Consider the following 15,776-nt stretch of genomic DNA (forward strand, 5'->3'; position numbering starts at 1 on the left):
GGAAATTGAATATCGCCATAACTTTGTGAAAAAAATTTTTTTTTAGCTGAGATTTAAAATAGTGACGTATTTTCTGTGTTATTATCGTAAAAAAATAAAAAATTGCAAAAAATTGCAAAAAATTGCAAAAAATTTTTTTTGCAAAAAATCGCGCAAAAAAAAATTAGGCATTTTTTTTTGAATAGACATGTATGTAAGGCATGTGATTTCAAATTTTGAAGGAAAACTGTAAATAATTTCAAAAAGAAAACGAAAAAGTTGTTTTTGGTGTCGGTCGGTGTCGGTCGTTTTAGAACTTAATATAATAAGAAAGATATGAGGGAAAATGAATATCGCCATAACTTTGTGAAAAAAATTTTTTTTTAGCTGAGATTTAAAATAGTGACGTATTTTCTGTGTTATTATCGAAAAAAAATAAAAATTGCAAAAAATTGCAAAAAATTTTTTTTGCAAAAAATCGCGCAAAAAAAATTAGGCATTTTTTTTGAATAGACATGTATGTAAGGCATGTGATTTCAAATTTTGAAGGAAAACTGTAAATAATTTCAAAAAGAAAACGAAAAAGTTGTTTTTGGTGTCGGTCGGTGTCGGTCGTTTTAGAACTTAATATAATAAGAAAGATATGAGGGAAATTGAATATCGCCATAACTTTGTGAAAAAAATTTTTTTTTAGCTGAGATTTAAAATAGTGACGTATTTTCTGTGTTATTATCGTAAAAAAATAAAAAATTGCAAAAAATTGCAAAAAATTTTTTTTGCAAAAAATCGCGCAAAAAAAAATTAGGCATTTTTTTTTGAATAGACATGTATGTAAGGCATGTGATTTCAAATTTTGAAGGAAAACTGTAAATAATTTCAAAAAGAAAACGAAAAAGTTGTTTTTGGTGTCGGTCGGTGTCGGTCGTTTTAGAACTTAATATAATAAGAAAGATATGATGGAAATTGAATATCGCCATAACTTTGTGAAAAAAATTTTTTTTTAGCTGAGATTTAAAATAGTGACGTATTTTCTGTGTTATTATCGTAAAAAAATAAAAAATTGCAAAAAATTGCAAAAAATTTTTTTTGCAAAAAATCGCGCAAAAAAAAATTAGGCATTTTTTTTTGAATAGACATGTATGTAAGGCATGTGATTTCAAATTTTGAAGGAAAACTGTAAATAATTTCAAAAAGAAAACGAAAAAGTTGTTTTTGGTGTCGGTCGGTGTCGGTCGTTTTAGAACTTAATATAATAAGAAAGATATGAGGGAAAATGAATATCGCCATAACTTTGTGAAAAAAATTTTTTTTTAGCTGAGATTTAAAATAGTGACGTATTTTCTGTGTTATTATCGAAAAAAAATAAAAATTGCAAAAAATTGCAAAAAATTTTTTTTGCAAAAAATCGCGCAAAAAAAATTAGGCATTTTTTTTGAATAGACATGTATGTAAGGCATGTGATTTCAAATTTTGAAGGAAAACTGTAAATAATTTCAAAAAGAAAACGAAAAAGTTGTTTTTGGTGTCGGTCGGTGTCGGTCGTTTTAGAACTTAATATAATAAGAAAGATATGAGGGAAATTGAATATCGCCATAACTTTGTGAAAAAAATTTTTTTTTAGCTGAGATTTAAAATAGTGACGTATTTTCTGTGTTATTATCGTAAAAAAATAAAAAATTGCAAAAAATTGCAAAAAATTTTTTTTGCAAAAAATCGCGCAAAAAAAAATTAGGCATTTTTTTTTGAATAGACATGTATGTAAGGCATGTGATTTCAAATTTTGAAGGAAAACTGTAAATAATTTCAAAAAGAAAACGAAAAAGTTGTTTTTGGTGTCGGTCGGTGTCGGTCGTTTTAGAACTTAATATAATAAGAAAGATATGATGGAAATTGAATATCGCCATAACTTTGTGAAAAAAATTTTTTTTTAGCTGAGATTTAAAATAGTGACGTATTTTCTGTGTTATTATCGTAAAAAAATAAAAAATTGCAAAAAATTGCAAAAAATTTTTTTTGCAAAAAATCGCGCAAAAAAAAATTAGGCATTTTTTTTGAATAGACATGTATGTAAGGCATGTGATTTCAAATTTTGAAGGAAAACTGTAAATAATTTCAAAAAGAAAACGAAAAAGTTGTTTTTGGTGTCGGTCGGTGTCGGTCGTTTTAGAACTTAATATAATAAGAAAGATATGAGGGAAAATGAATATCGCCATAACTTTGTGAAAAAAATTTTTTTTTAGCTGAGATTTAAAATAGTGACGTATTTTCTGTGTTATTATCGAAAAAAAATAAAAATTGCAAAAAATTGCAAAAAATTTTTTTTGCAAAAAATCGCGCAAAAAAAATTAGGCATTTTTTTTGAATAGACATGTATGTAAGGCATGTGATTTCAAATTTTGAAGGAAAACTGTAAATAATTTCAAAAAGAAAACGAAAAAGTTGTTTTTGGTGTCGGTCGGTGTCGGTCGTTTTAGAACTTAATATAATAAGAAAGATATGAGGGAAATTGAATATCGCCATAACTTTGTGAAAAAATTTTTTTTTAGCTGAGATTTAAAATAGTGACGTATTTTCTGTGTTATTATCGTAAAAAAATAAAAAATTGCAAAAAATTGCAAAAAATTTTTTTTGCAAAAAATCGCGCAAAAAAAAATTAGGCATTTTTTTTTGAATAGACATGTATGTAAGGCATGTGATTTCAAATTTTGAAGGAAAACTGTAAATAATTTCAAAAAGAAAACGAAAAAGTTGTTTTTGGTGTCGGTCGGTGTCGGTCGTTTTAGAACTTAATATAATAAGAAAGATATGATGGAAATTGAATATCGCCATAACTTTGTGAAAAAAATTTTTTTTTAGCTGAGATTTAAAATAGTGACGTATTTTCTGTGTTATTATCGTAAAAAAATAAAAAATTGCAAAAAATTGCAAAAAATTTTTTTTGCAAAAAATCGCGCAAAAAAAAAATTAGGCATTTTTTTTGAATAGACATGTATGTAAGGCATGTGATTTCAAATTTTGAAGGAAAACTGTAAATAATTTCAAAAAGAAAACGAAAAAGTTGTTTTTGGTGTCGGTCGGTGTCGGTCGTTTTAGAACTTAATATAATAAGAAAGATTTTATTAGAATAAGTTTCAAAGAATATATATATATATATATATGGGACGTTTCACGTCAACCGGCCCAGAGCTCCATCCAAAATTCTAATCAACGAAAATCAACTTATTACGGCTCAAAATAATCGTCAGCTCATACTGCTTCGAATAAAAAGTGTCGAATTAAAAAATTCAAAATGGCGTCCTTACTGCACCATGTTTTGCAAATTTTTTTACTAACTCAGCAAACAAATGTATTAATTACCTTGAGAAAATAATTGCAACTTGTTGGATAATGGGTCACTCTTATGTTTTTGGTGTCGCTGATTACGAATCTGAAGTCAGATTTTAATAATTTTCAAAATTCAAGATGGCTGACCCAATATGGCGGCCATTTTTATTAAAAATTGATCAGATTCGCTTGAAACTTGCTACTCGGGGGTTTTTGGGGTCGCTGATTACGAATATAACGTCAGATTTTAAAAATTCAAAATGGCGGATCCAATATGGAGACCAAAATTTTTCAAAAATTATCAGATTTGCTTGAAACTTGTTACTCGGGGGTTTTTGGGGTCGCTCATTACGAATCTAAAGTCATATTTTAAAAATGTTCAAAATTCAAAATGGTGGATCCAATATGGCGACCAAAATTGTTAAAAAATTATCAGATTTGCTTGAAACTTATTACTCGGGGATTTTTGGGGTCGATGATCACGAATCTTACGTCAACTTTTAAAAATCAGGTGACAGATCACGATTCAGATGTAAAAGTTGTTAAAAATTCAAAATGGTTGAGCCAATATGGCGGATGAAATTGTAAAATTTGTTTGCATTTATAAACTTAAATGTAATGAGGCTGATTTTTGAGGTTAAGGTTTTTAGAGTTAAGGACAGTTTTTGAAATTCAATTTGAGAATATTTGAATGTTTCAGTTGTGCTTAAATTGTAAACAAATGATACACATACACTCGAGCGCTTATTAAGCGATCTGTTCTGGTGCGTCTTCCGCTCAAGCGGACTACGAAAATTCCCAAAAAATAAGAAGCGAACAATAAACGAGTCCGCTTAACTTGGACCTCTTAAGTAGGGCTCGAGTGTAGACTAGCTCAAAACCAAATAACAAGGTTTGAGCGAATCCATCCAATTTTTCTGATTTTTCTGTGACCTGATTTTTAAAAGTTAGACATAAGATTCGTAATCACCGACCCCAAAAATCCCCGAGTAACAAGTTTCAAGCAAATCTGATAATTTTTAAAAAAATTTTGGTCGCCATATTGGATCCACCATTTTGAATTTTGAACATTTTTGAAATATGACTTTAGATTCGTAATGAGCGACTCCAAAAACCCCCGAGTAACAAGTTTCAAGCATATCTGATTAATTTAAAAAAAATTTGGTCGACATATTGGATCCGCCATTTTGAATTTTGAAAATTTTTTAAATCTGACTTTAGATTCGTAATCAGCGACCCCAAAAACCCCCAAGTAACAAGTTTCAAGCAAATCTGATAATTTTTGAAAAATTTTGGTCTCCATATTGGATCCGCCATTTTGAATTTTTAAAATCTGACTTTATATTCGTAATCAGCGACCCCAAAAACCCCCGAGTAGCAAGTTTCAAGCGAATCTGATCAATTTTTAATAAAAATGGCCGCCATATTGGGTCAGCCATCTTGAATTTTGAAAATTTTTAAAATCTGACTTCAGATTCGTAATCAGCAACCCCAAAAACATAAGAGTGACCCATTATCCAACAAGTTGCAATTATTTTCTCAATGTAATTAATACATTTGTTTGCTGAGTTAGTAAAAAAATTTGCAAAACATGGTACAGTAAGGACGCCATTTTGAATTTTTTAATTCGCCACTTTTTATTCGAAGCAGTATGAGCTGACGATTATTTTGAGCCGTAATAAGTTGATTTTCGTTGATTAGAATTTTGGATGGAGCTCTGGGCCGGTTGACGTGAAACGTCCCATATATATATATATATATATATCACTCAGAAAAATATGCCATTGAATCAATAGCATTTCCGCCAAAAGTATAAAAATAATTGATTCCAAAGCTTATTCTATAGAATTTATATCATATTTACCATTTCTATAGCATATGCTTTTGAATCAATAATTTTTCTACTTTTGGCGGAAGTGCTATTGATTCAATAGCATATTTTTTCAATATTATTTACAATCATAAAATTCATTTGCAAGAATCTAAAAATTGCACAAGCAGTCCAGTTTTTCGAAAATCACTTTCTTCTTGAAAATTTATTTTTAAATGAAGCTCTACAATCTGGTAAAATTTTACATGAGTTAATAAACTCCTAACTTTTTTAAAAAAATAACCAAATTTTCGTATCCTGTAGAAAGAGCATGAGTCTATATTCTTCGTACAAAAAAGAAGGATAAAAATTGGTCGAATTCGTTTAAAGCATGTAACTCAGGGGTTTCAGGTCTCGCTGATTACGAATCTGGAATCAGATTTTCGAAATTCAAAATAGTTGATAGAATTTGGCGAAAGAATTTGTAAAAATTGATCAGATTAGGTTGTAGCTCGATAAGTGAGAATTTTGAAAATCTACTGCCAGATTCATGATCAGCGAACCCGAAAACCTCCGAGTGACGAGTTTTAAGCAAATCTGATGAATTTAGAAGAAAAGTATTTTTTAACTGCTCAGGTCACATTTATTATTTATACGGTGTTAATAACAATATATTAATGTATATTTAAAAAATGTGTTTTATTACAGAATACTCCCGTAACGCTGCAAAAAATGCAAAGTGGACAGTGAACCAGGATCGTTTGGTAAGGGAAAGTCTAAGATGCAAATTGAAGGAGTTAAAAGCAAAATCAGGGAAAGAATAAAGAAGAATGTTAAGTTTAAGTTTGTTTTGCATTAAATAAATAAATAAATAATAGATAATTGTAAACGTTTCTAATAAAACTTATTTTTAAAACTAGTTTCGAATAACCTATTTTTATAAAAAACTAAAATCAAACTTGTTTCATGAATACACGTTATATAATATTATATTATAATAAAATACAATAAAAACATATTGTTATATATAAAGTAAAAATTTGCTGAATTTCCGCGGATTTACTCTGCGGAGATTACCGGTAATCTTTTCACGTGGGCGAGGATATTTAGAATTCTCAGAAAGTTTACAGCACAGAAAATTAAAAGGCATTAAAATAAGCTGCAACGCTTCTTATTTTAATCCAATTTGGATTAAAATAAGAAGCGTTGCAGCTTATTTTAATGCCTTTTAATTTTCTGTGAGGAAGTTAATAGTGGAAAGTTTCGAACTTCACAATGTTAAGTTCTTGTAAACTTCCTGGAAAGATGGCTGATACCTGAGTAATGGTAACCCAATATTTATTCTCTTTTAAGGGTATTTGGTTGGTTTTATATAATTTTCTGTTTTAAACAATGTATTAAAAACTTACGTCTGCTTATGCTGGTAAATTTTTTACTCTCATTCCGTAGAATAATTAGGCACTCTTCGACCTCTAATCTGTAAAAGTATAATTTACTTTTATATATAATTTTCAAATAATATCAATATAATAATAATTAGGTTCTGAGACTGTTTTCAATATACTAGGTTACCGGTAAAACTTGTGACACTACTACTTGAAAAAAATCTATTGAAAGCATAACTGTCCTTAAGTGAGGATTCCTGTGTAACCGCTTAAAAAAATCGAATTTTTGTTGTTGTCTAAATTGGTTATTAAACATGTCAAGAACATGTTACAAGTAGTACTTGCCGATTATAGTAATAATTATAGTAACCTATTAATAATTTTTAATTAGACTTTCTCGAAACAAGGTTTTAAAATTAGCGAGAAAGACTGGGAAAGCTAAATAAAAGTTTCGATATGCGACATTCATTGAGGAATATTTTGTAAACTAAAAAAAATCAATATAAAAAAGGGACATAAATATAATAACCTTGGATTTGTGTCCATCACTTTGTGCCATACATCTAAAGATTTTCTTGACACTTCTGAACTAAAAAATCTTTTAGTGTTTTCTTCAGCGTTGACAAAGTTTTTGATTTTGGCTAAAATTAAAAATAGTGTACTTTTAATGGTAGCAAACTTATAATAAAAATAATAAAAATATTAATCAAGATTTGTAGTAGAGAATCGCCGCCAAGTAAAAAAACGCAAATACATAAAATTCTTAAAATATCGACGATTTTCAGAAAAAATTTGGTAGCTCAAGAAAATATCTAAATCGATTTCGTTCAAAATTTTTTTATCTCATAAAAAAATAAAAACAAAGTTCTAAAATAATTTTTTAATATTTTTGATATTTATATTCAATTTATAATGAAAAAATTAAATTAAAGAAATGTTCTGATTTAGAGTTGCGAGATATAAAAAAAATATGGAATATTTTTTATAAATTAATTTATTTTGACTTACATGTATCTAATGACACATTTTTAAAGCAATACATATATATTCATTACATATATATTTTGTATTAAAAATTTTGTTCAATTTCTTAATGTAAGAAACATAGTAGTTAACAAAAATTTATCAGTTCTTATAAGAACCATAAGTAAATGTAAAAAAGTACCAACAGGTCTTAAAAATTTAACTGCATCTCCAAATAAGCCTTATCTATCACTACATTAGATTTTATTATGTTAATTTGATTTACGATAGAGACTCCTTAAATGATTTTGCTGATATACAGAGGAAATATCAGTTAAGTAAAATTTCTATATGGGGTAAAATTCCTATAGCGTACAAAGTGAAAAAAAAGTTGATCGGATCGGATTGTAATTTGCACATAGTTTTGCCCTATGGGCAAAAACGAAGAATTGTTAGGTTTTTTAAAAACTGTAAGAGGGAGAGGGGGTTTAATTTTTTAGAAAAATTTAAACAGTTGTGGCGACATGGTATTTTATTCGACGTATAATTCGGTAGTCTTAACCCCCTCCTTGACGAAGGAGGGATAATTAGTGGGGAGGTTGGACGCAACCGACCCTTGTGACGCGACTACGAATTCAGTCCATGTCTATGGTTGTAAAAAGGAACATCTCTCTATCTATATACATATACATGTTCCAAAGATCTCTGTTATTTCTTAATAAATATTTTATTAAAGTTATTTGCCTAAAAATTATATTGGTGAATAGAAGCACCATTTACCTGGATCGATAAATATATATTTAATACAACTTCTATATTGGTGACCCCAACTGCAGAGCACATATTCATCTAATTCATATCGATGATTTCATTGCTGAGCACATTTTCAACGATCCATAACCTCTCGGCAAGTAATTTTTAAAATATATCAAATATCCTCGCATGTCTACAAACTCTGAAATTGGATAAACAATTTTTCAAGGACTGTGAGAGGAAAATCATTTTCATATTTTTGGAGAAATTAACAATTTTTTTGAGGAATTTGTCAGACATTATCAATCCTGTATACCGCCACGTGGACCGGAAGTGAGGTTAGAATTGGCACACTCACAACTTTACCACACAGTTAAACCACCAAGGACGGAATTGGATTTAAATACGCTTCAGATTTATCTAAAGCATATCGACAGACCTCTAAAGAATATTTTCATTTTCTCTTTCTACTGGGAATATATTTTCTATACCATTATCGACTGGACTCTTATTTTATTCATTTCACCGGAAGACATCATTCATCATTGCAGACCACATACTTGGCAAAGGAGGCTCATTCTCTCTCATCTTTTAAGTATCACCGTATCCTTTTTCTTATTTAAAATTTAAAAATATTTTTTTTCTTTTCAAAAAATTTTTTTTCATTTTGAGATCGTGAATCCGGGTATATTCTCGATAGCTTTAACGTGTACAATTGTATTTAAATCTTTTATGTGTGTGCATAATATTTTACTACTTTAAAATATGTAATTGAATTAATTGGTTAACTAATTAATTGATTGGATTAATATTGAAGTTTAAATTTAGCACGTTTAGTCGACGCATACTGATTATTATAGTGTACTATTGTTTAACGTGTTTACTGATCGGAATATGTACGCGGATTCAAAGTAAATAAGAAACAACCTTCAAATAGTAAACAGTATAATTTTAAAAACCAATATTAAATATATTTTGCTTCCTCGTGAAGGAAGCTTTGTAGTCCTTTCATTTATAAAACTTTTCAAAGTGGCGGAAACAAATTTTTTTCTTTATAGAAACATGTTATATGAGATCCTGATCAATTGTCCGGATGTATGTATGTGTGTGTGTATGTGTTACAAGATTACCGCAATATCCGGTTAAATCCGCATGTGATGTGATGCATCACATCGAAACAAAAGGACCCCCCGTTTTCGAGCGCGCTCGACGTTTGGCTCCCGATAAGTTGGCCTTTGCGAAGGCAGAATTTGAAATGCTTCAAAAATTAAAAATATTGCGACCATCAAAAGCTGCGTGGGCATCACCCATTCACATGGTGATGAAGAAGAATGGCCAATGGAGGATATGCGGTGATTACCGACGTTTAAACGCGATCACGGTACCCGATAGGTATCCTATCCCACACCTCCACGACTTCTCTTCGAATTTACATGGAACCACAATATTCAGTAAGTTGGATTTACAGTCGGCATATCATCAGATTTCCCTGGCTCCGGAAGATATACCGAAGACAGCAGTCATTACTCCATTTGGCCTGTATGAATATACAGTAATGACTTTCGGTCTTCGAAACGCAGGTCAAACCTTTCAAAGGTATATCAACCGTGCACTAGGGGATCTGAAATTCGTGTTTGCGTATATGGACGATATCCTTATTGCTTCCCAAAATTTAGAGCAGCATAAGGAACACGTACGTATAGTTTTTCAACGATTGAGGGATTTTTCACTTTACCTTAACGTTGAGAAATGTTCTTTTGCTGTTGACGAAATCGATTTTCTAAGTTACCATATCGATCAGCATGGTATCAAACCCTCTGCTGAGAAGGTGCGAGCTATAGTGCAATTTCCCAAACCGAGCACGGTCGTCGAATTACGGAGGTTCCTGGGAATGGCTAATTTTTATCGGCGTAGCCTTCGCCATGCTGCACAAGTCCAAGCACCACTTCATCGTTACCTCTTGAATTCCAAGAAAAACGATAAGAGTAAAATAGTTTGGACTTCAGAAGCAGAAACAGCTTTTGAAAAGACCAAGAATGACTTGGCTGAGGCGACATTATTAGCCCACCCATCCAACGATGCTCAGACGCGCATCACTACCGATGCCTCCGATACAGGGATGGGGGGCGTCCTCGAACAATATATAAATGACAGCTGGCAACCCCTCGCGTTTTTCTCGCGAAAGTTTAGCCAAGCCCAAAGGAACTATAGCGCTTACGATCGCGAATTGACAGCGGTACACGAAACAACGAAATATTTCGAACATTTTTTAGAAGGCCGTAATTTTAAAATTGTGACCGACCATAAACCGCTCACATATGCGTTCACGCAACGACCTGCGAAAGCATCACCGAGACAACAGCGACAGTTGTCATACCTCTCACAATTCACGACAGCGATCGAATATCTGCGTGGAAGTGACAACGTGGTGACAGACTCCCTTTCGCGAGTAGAAGCCCTTCGACTTGCTACCGAGTTTGATTTAGTTGAATTATCGAAAACGCAATCAGAAGACGAAGAACTTAAACGCATTATCGAGGACAAAAACACATCACTTAAGATCACTAAATTGCAATGGGGACCGGAAAACGTTTATATTTCATGCAACCAATCAGGAGAAACATTGAGACCTTACATGCCCGAACAATTACGCGAAAAAGTTTTCAAAATGTTCCATAGCTTAGCTCATCCTAGTGCTAGAGTGACAGATCGCATTATTCGAAAAAAATACGTTTGGCCCAATATGCATAAAGACATCAGTGGGTGGTGCAAAAATTGTCTCGACTGCCAACAGTCAAAAATTTCTCGTCACACAATATTAAATCCATCAAATTTCGTAGCTCCAGAGGCTCGATTCCAACATGTCCACATGGACATCGTGGGCCCACTCCCAGTTCGCCATGGTTTCCGTTATCTGCTGACAATGATCGACCGATTTTCACGCTGGCCTGAGGCCGTGCCATTGAAAAACATAGAAGCCTCCACCGTGTGTCGAGCATTTGTAGACTCTTGGGTTACGAGATTCGGGGTACTGAGCACGTTAACGACTGATCAGGGTAGACAATTCGAGGCGAAACTGTTCAAAGCTTTATTACAACTTATAGGATGCAAGCGCATCAGAACCACACCCTATCACCCGGCGGCAAATGGCCTCGTCGAGCGATGGCACCGGTCATTAAAAGCGGCGATCATGAGTCACGTTCATAACGATTGGACTCAAGTACTGTCCACCGTGTTGCTAGGATTGAGAACGAATATTAACGACTCGGGTTTTTCACCGGCTGAATATACGTTTGGTACAACGTTGACCATCCCCGGGGAGTTTGTTTTGCAGGACGATTTTAAACCAAATCCTCAAATTTTTATTGAAGAATTTCGTGAGATTATGCAAAAAGTGAAACCAGTACCCGTTTCGCATCGACACAAGCGAAAGATTTTTTGTCATAAAACTTTATATGATTGTTCACATGTCTTCTTGCGTGTACGTGCAGTGAAACCTCCGCTCGAACGCCCCTATTCTGGACCTCACAAAGTCATTTCTCGCCCAAGCGATCGCGTGTTCGAGATCGATATAAACGGCACAAAAAAGCATGTTTCTGTAGAAAACTTAAAGCCCGCATATTTTACCAATGATGGGGAAACGGGAACTCAAATTTCAAATATTAGCGAAACGACAAAACAGAATATTGAGGAAGATAATAAGAACGAAAAAACAAACCAAGCAGTAAATCAATCAGATACGAACGTTCCCCAATTCAATAAAGAGGCGCTTCCGAAACTAAAAACTAATAAGCGCAAAAAACGAGTTAAAATTTGCAATGAGATATGTATAATTCGATAATTTCTATCTGTAACCCGTATTTGACATTTTTAGGAAATTCAATTTCGTAAAAAGGAAATACAATGAATGAAATGTATTGAGTGAATGTATATCTTCTGCATAAATTTTTTTTAGTCTTCGTTTTTCCATATAAATATAATAGCATATTTCGAAAAAAAAGAGTTGATTGTCATATAAATTACAATATACTCGTAGGAAGAACATTTGTCGCGAAAATGTCAACTTCATTATTTACAAGTGTAACTCTTTATTTTTCGACTAATATCATATATACAAAATTTCACGAACATTCCAAAAAATAAAAAATTTTTTTTATACGATTAATATTGTGACCGACTAAAGCTTTAAGTATGTATAGCAAACTCGATCAGAAATGTTAGTAAGGTGATTAATTTAATATCATAAAGAAAATTTAATAAACCATATAAAAAACAAATAAATAGAAATTGTATAAAACAAATACGAACATACCCCTCGCCAAAGTAAGTTTCATTATAATAAAATTGACTGTGATAGAAATAATAATTGTAACATTAAACATTCTCTATCACTAGTAAACAAATTGTTATTTATTCTTTTTGTAGACGTTAAACACTGGGAGGGGAGTATGTGTGGCGACATGGTATTTTATTCGACGTATAATTCGGTAGTCTTAACCCCCTCCTTGACGAAGGATGGATAATGAGTGGGGAGGTTGGACGCAACCGACCCTTGTGACGCGACTACGAATTCAGTCCATGTCTATGGTTGTAAAAAGGAACATCTCTCTATCTATATACATATACATGTTCCAAAGATCTCTGTTATTTCTTAATAAATATTTTATTAAAGTTATTTGCCTAAAAATTATATTGGTGAATAGAAGCACCATTTACCTGGATCGATAAATATATATTTAATACAACTTCTATACAGTAAATTTTTAAAGAGTTATAACTTTTAAACAGAAAAATAAAAAAAATTGCCCTAAATGTTTTCGGAAGGTTTTTTCCTGTTCTTTCGAATGGTGAAAAAATTTTTTCAAAAAATTCAATATTGGACGTTTTTTTGAAAGTTAAATATGTGTATTTTCACTCCAAAAATTATTGAGATTTCCTTTTTTGTTATTTTCGAGATATTAATTAATTAATGTTAAAATAAAATAAAATATTTTACAAATAAATAAAGTTATTGCAATTCTAAAGCTACCAATTGAAAGCTGTCGTAATTCTGCTTCCAACGAGCCCTATATGAACTATTTTAGATTACAGGATTTTTATAAACAATTAGAATGTTAGCAAATTGATTATTAACAATCCACTAATCAAACATACTTTAATTAGGGCTCGTTGGATGCGGAATTAAATGAACTTTCATTTAGTAACGTTAGCATTACGATAACTTGATTTGTTTATAAACTGTATGATTATTTATTCACCTTAATAATAATTAATAAATTAACTTAAAAATTGTAAATATTATATAAGGAGCATTCCACGGAAAATTTTCATTCAAAATTTTTTTTGTCCCGAAAGATTTTTTTTCGTAATGCATATGAAAAATAAGGAAATATTTTTTTTTATTTGATAAAAATAAAGGAAGTTATGATTCTTTAAATGTTAACGTTATCAAAGACAGTGTATTATTGGAAGATTTTTTTATCTATTCTACTAATAAATTAAAAATTATGCTACATATGAAATTTCTTCACTTTTTTCAAATTTTTCAAATATGTGCTAAAAAATAAGATACCTATAACACAAGCAACAAAAAAGTTGAAATTAAACAGGAATTTCACCCGATATATATTTCTAATAATTTTAATACTTTTTACAAATTTTAAAGAATTTCTGTTCCTTTATTGAAAGAAATAATAATTTATAGATTTTAATTTAATTTATAGATTGAAAAAAATATTTTGTTCATTTGAACGTTTAGAACTTTTGGCTTATATATTAAAGGCAGTTAACAATTTTACTCAGCAAACTTTCATCTTACAAATATTCGGAACGTAAAATTTTTACTTGGCGAAACTTTTTGCACCGATGTTTAATAATAATATAATTGTTTGAAAATTAACAAAAATCAAATTATTATTTAACTTGGAATAATAAACGTCTTGCATAACCAGAGTTAAGAATTTTAAGAACAAATAATTAATAAATATTTTAGTTAACGCATTAAGGGGAGGCACCACCCCCAATTTTGATCCTAAAAGTCCTAAAACATATAAGGAGAAAATTTTAATTTTTGACACTGGGCATTTTCGTGAAAAATCGGACAATGTTCGTGCTTCACGGTGACTAAATTTGTCTCTAACTTTTATTTTTAAATTATTATGAAATAAAATATTTTTTTTACGAGAAAGATAAGAAAATAGGAACGTGTCCAACAGATTGCTTCATTTTATAAGAAAATTAAAAAAAGATACAGCCGTTTTATTCATCGTAAATAAATGTACCGTAAATAAATGTAAATAAATGTGGAGAAAATAATCTTAATTTTTGACTAAGAGTGTAAGAGAGTGTATAGCTTTATAGCAATACATCGGTATCTGGTTCCATATTTTATCTCAGCTCTATTTTCCGAGGTACTAAGTCGAAAATTGGTGCTGTCAGGTTTTTAGATGATTACCATTTGTCGATGCTTTAAACGAAAAAAAATACAAAATAAAGTAGGTTAAGTTTTTGTTTATTAAACGTCAGTAATACAAAACTTTTAAAGGTTAGTTATTTTTTGTATAACTATAAAAAAGTTTTTAGATCAATTTTATAAATTATAAATTTACAGTTAAATAAGTATATAATATTTTGATTTAAAAAATAAATATTTATTTCATTTTATAAATATTGGTAAAGGATAATTCATTAATTATCGGGTTATATGTTAAAAAATTCTATAACATCGAGAATTGAAACCGATTATCAAGAAATTGGTACACGATCATCTGAAAATGGTGATTTTGCTCAATTGACATCAAAAAAAATGTATCTGACACTATAATTTATTTTAGAAAAATAAATATGAAACATTAAACATTATTAAATTCTTCGTCCAAGAGCACAAAATTCAAATTTTTAAGTACATTTACTCATGAGAAAAAAATATCAAAGTAACATGTCTAAACCATCGACAATTGGTGCACCTACCCTATTAATTTTTTTGAGACTTGAATTTGTAAAACAGTTAAATATTACAATCTTATTTTTTTACAATCCTGTATATTTTTAGGACCCAAATGATGCAAGAAAAAAGTATAAACTCGTTTAATAATATAAATTTAAGTAGGTCAAAATTGGGGTGGTGCCTCACCTTAACATAATATGGGATAATTATTACAAGAGATATAGTAGCTTAACAAACATTTCTCCAGGCGTTTTGGACGTCAAAATCTTATCGATTGTTTTTCTACATGCTGCAGGAATAGAATTAAATCTGTAAGTTATTGCGTTGACAATGCTCGCAACTTCAAAAATTGTTGAAAATAAAGTGAAAATCTCTTTAACAAATGATTCTTCTTTCGTGCATTTACTTTTGAGCGTCATGTTTTGAAGATATTTACATCCATTTAGGATCATATTTGTTGGCAACAATGGTATACTGAGTGCAGTTGAAAACAAATTGTTTTCATCTTTATGGAGATTATTTTGAACCCAAATACTTTTAACAATCTATAATTTAATATAATATATTAAAATATAATAGTTTTAATCAATCAGTTTACATTTAATCTCGTGAAAAA

Source organism: Leptopilina boulardi, unplaced genomic scaffold (assembly GCF_019393585.1).
Source record: "Leptopilina boulardi isolate dan_hultmark-lab unplaced genomic scaffold, ZJU_Lbou_2.1 LbouV2_54, whole genome shotgun sequence".
NCBI lineage: Eukaryota > Metazoa > Arthropoda > Insecta > Hymenoptera > Figitidae > Leptopilina > Leptopilina boulardi.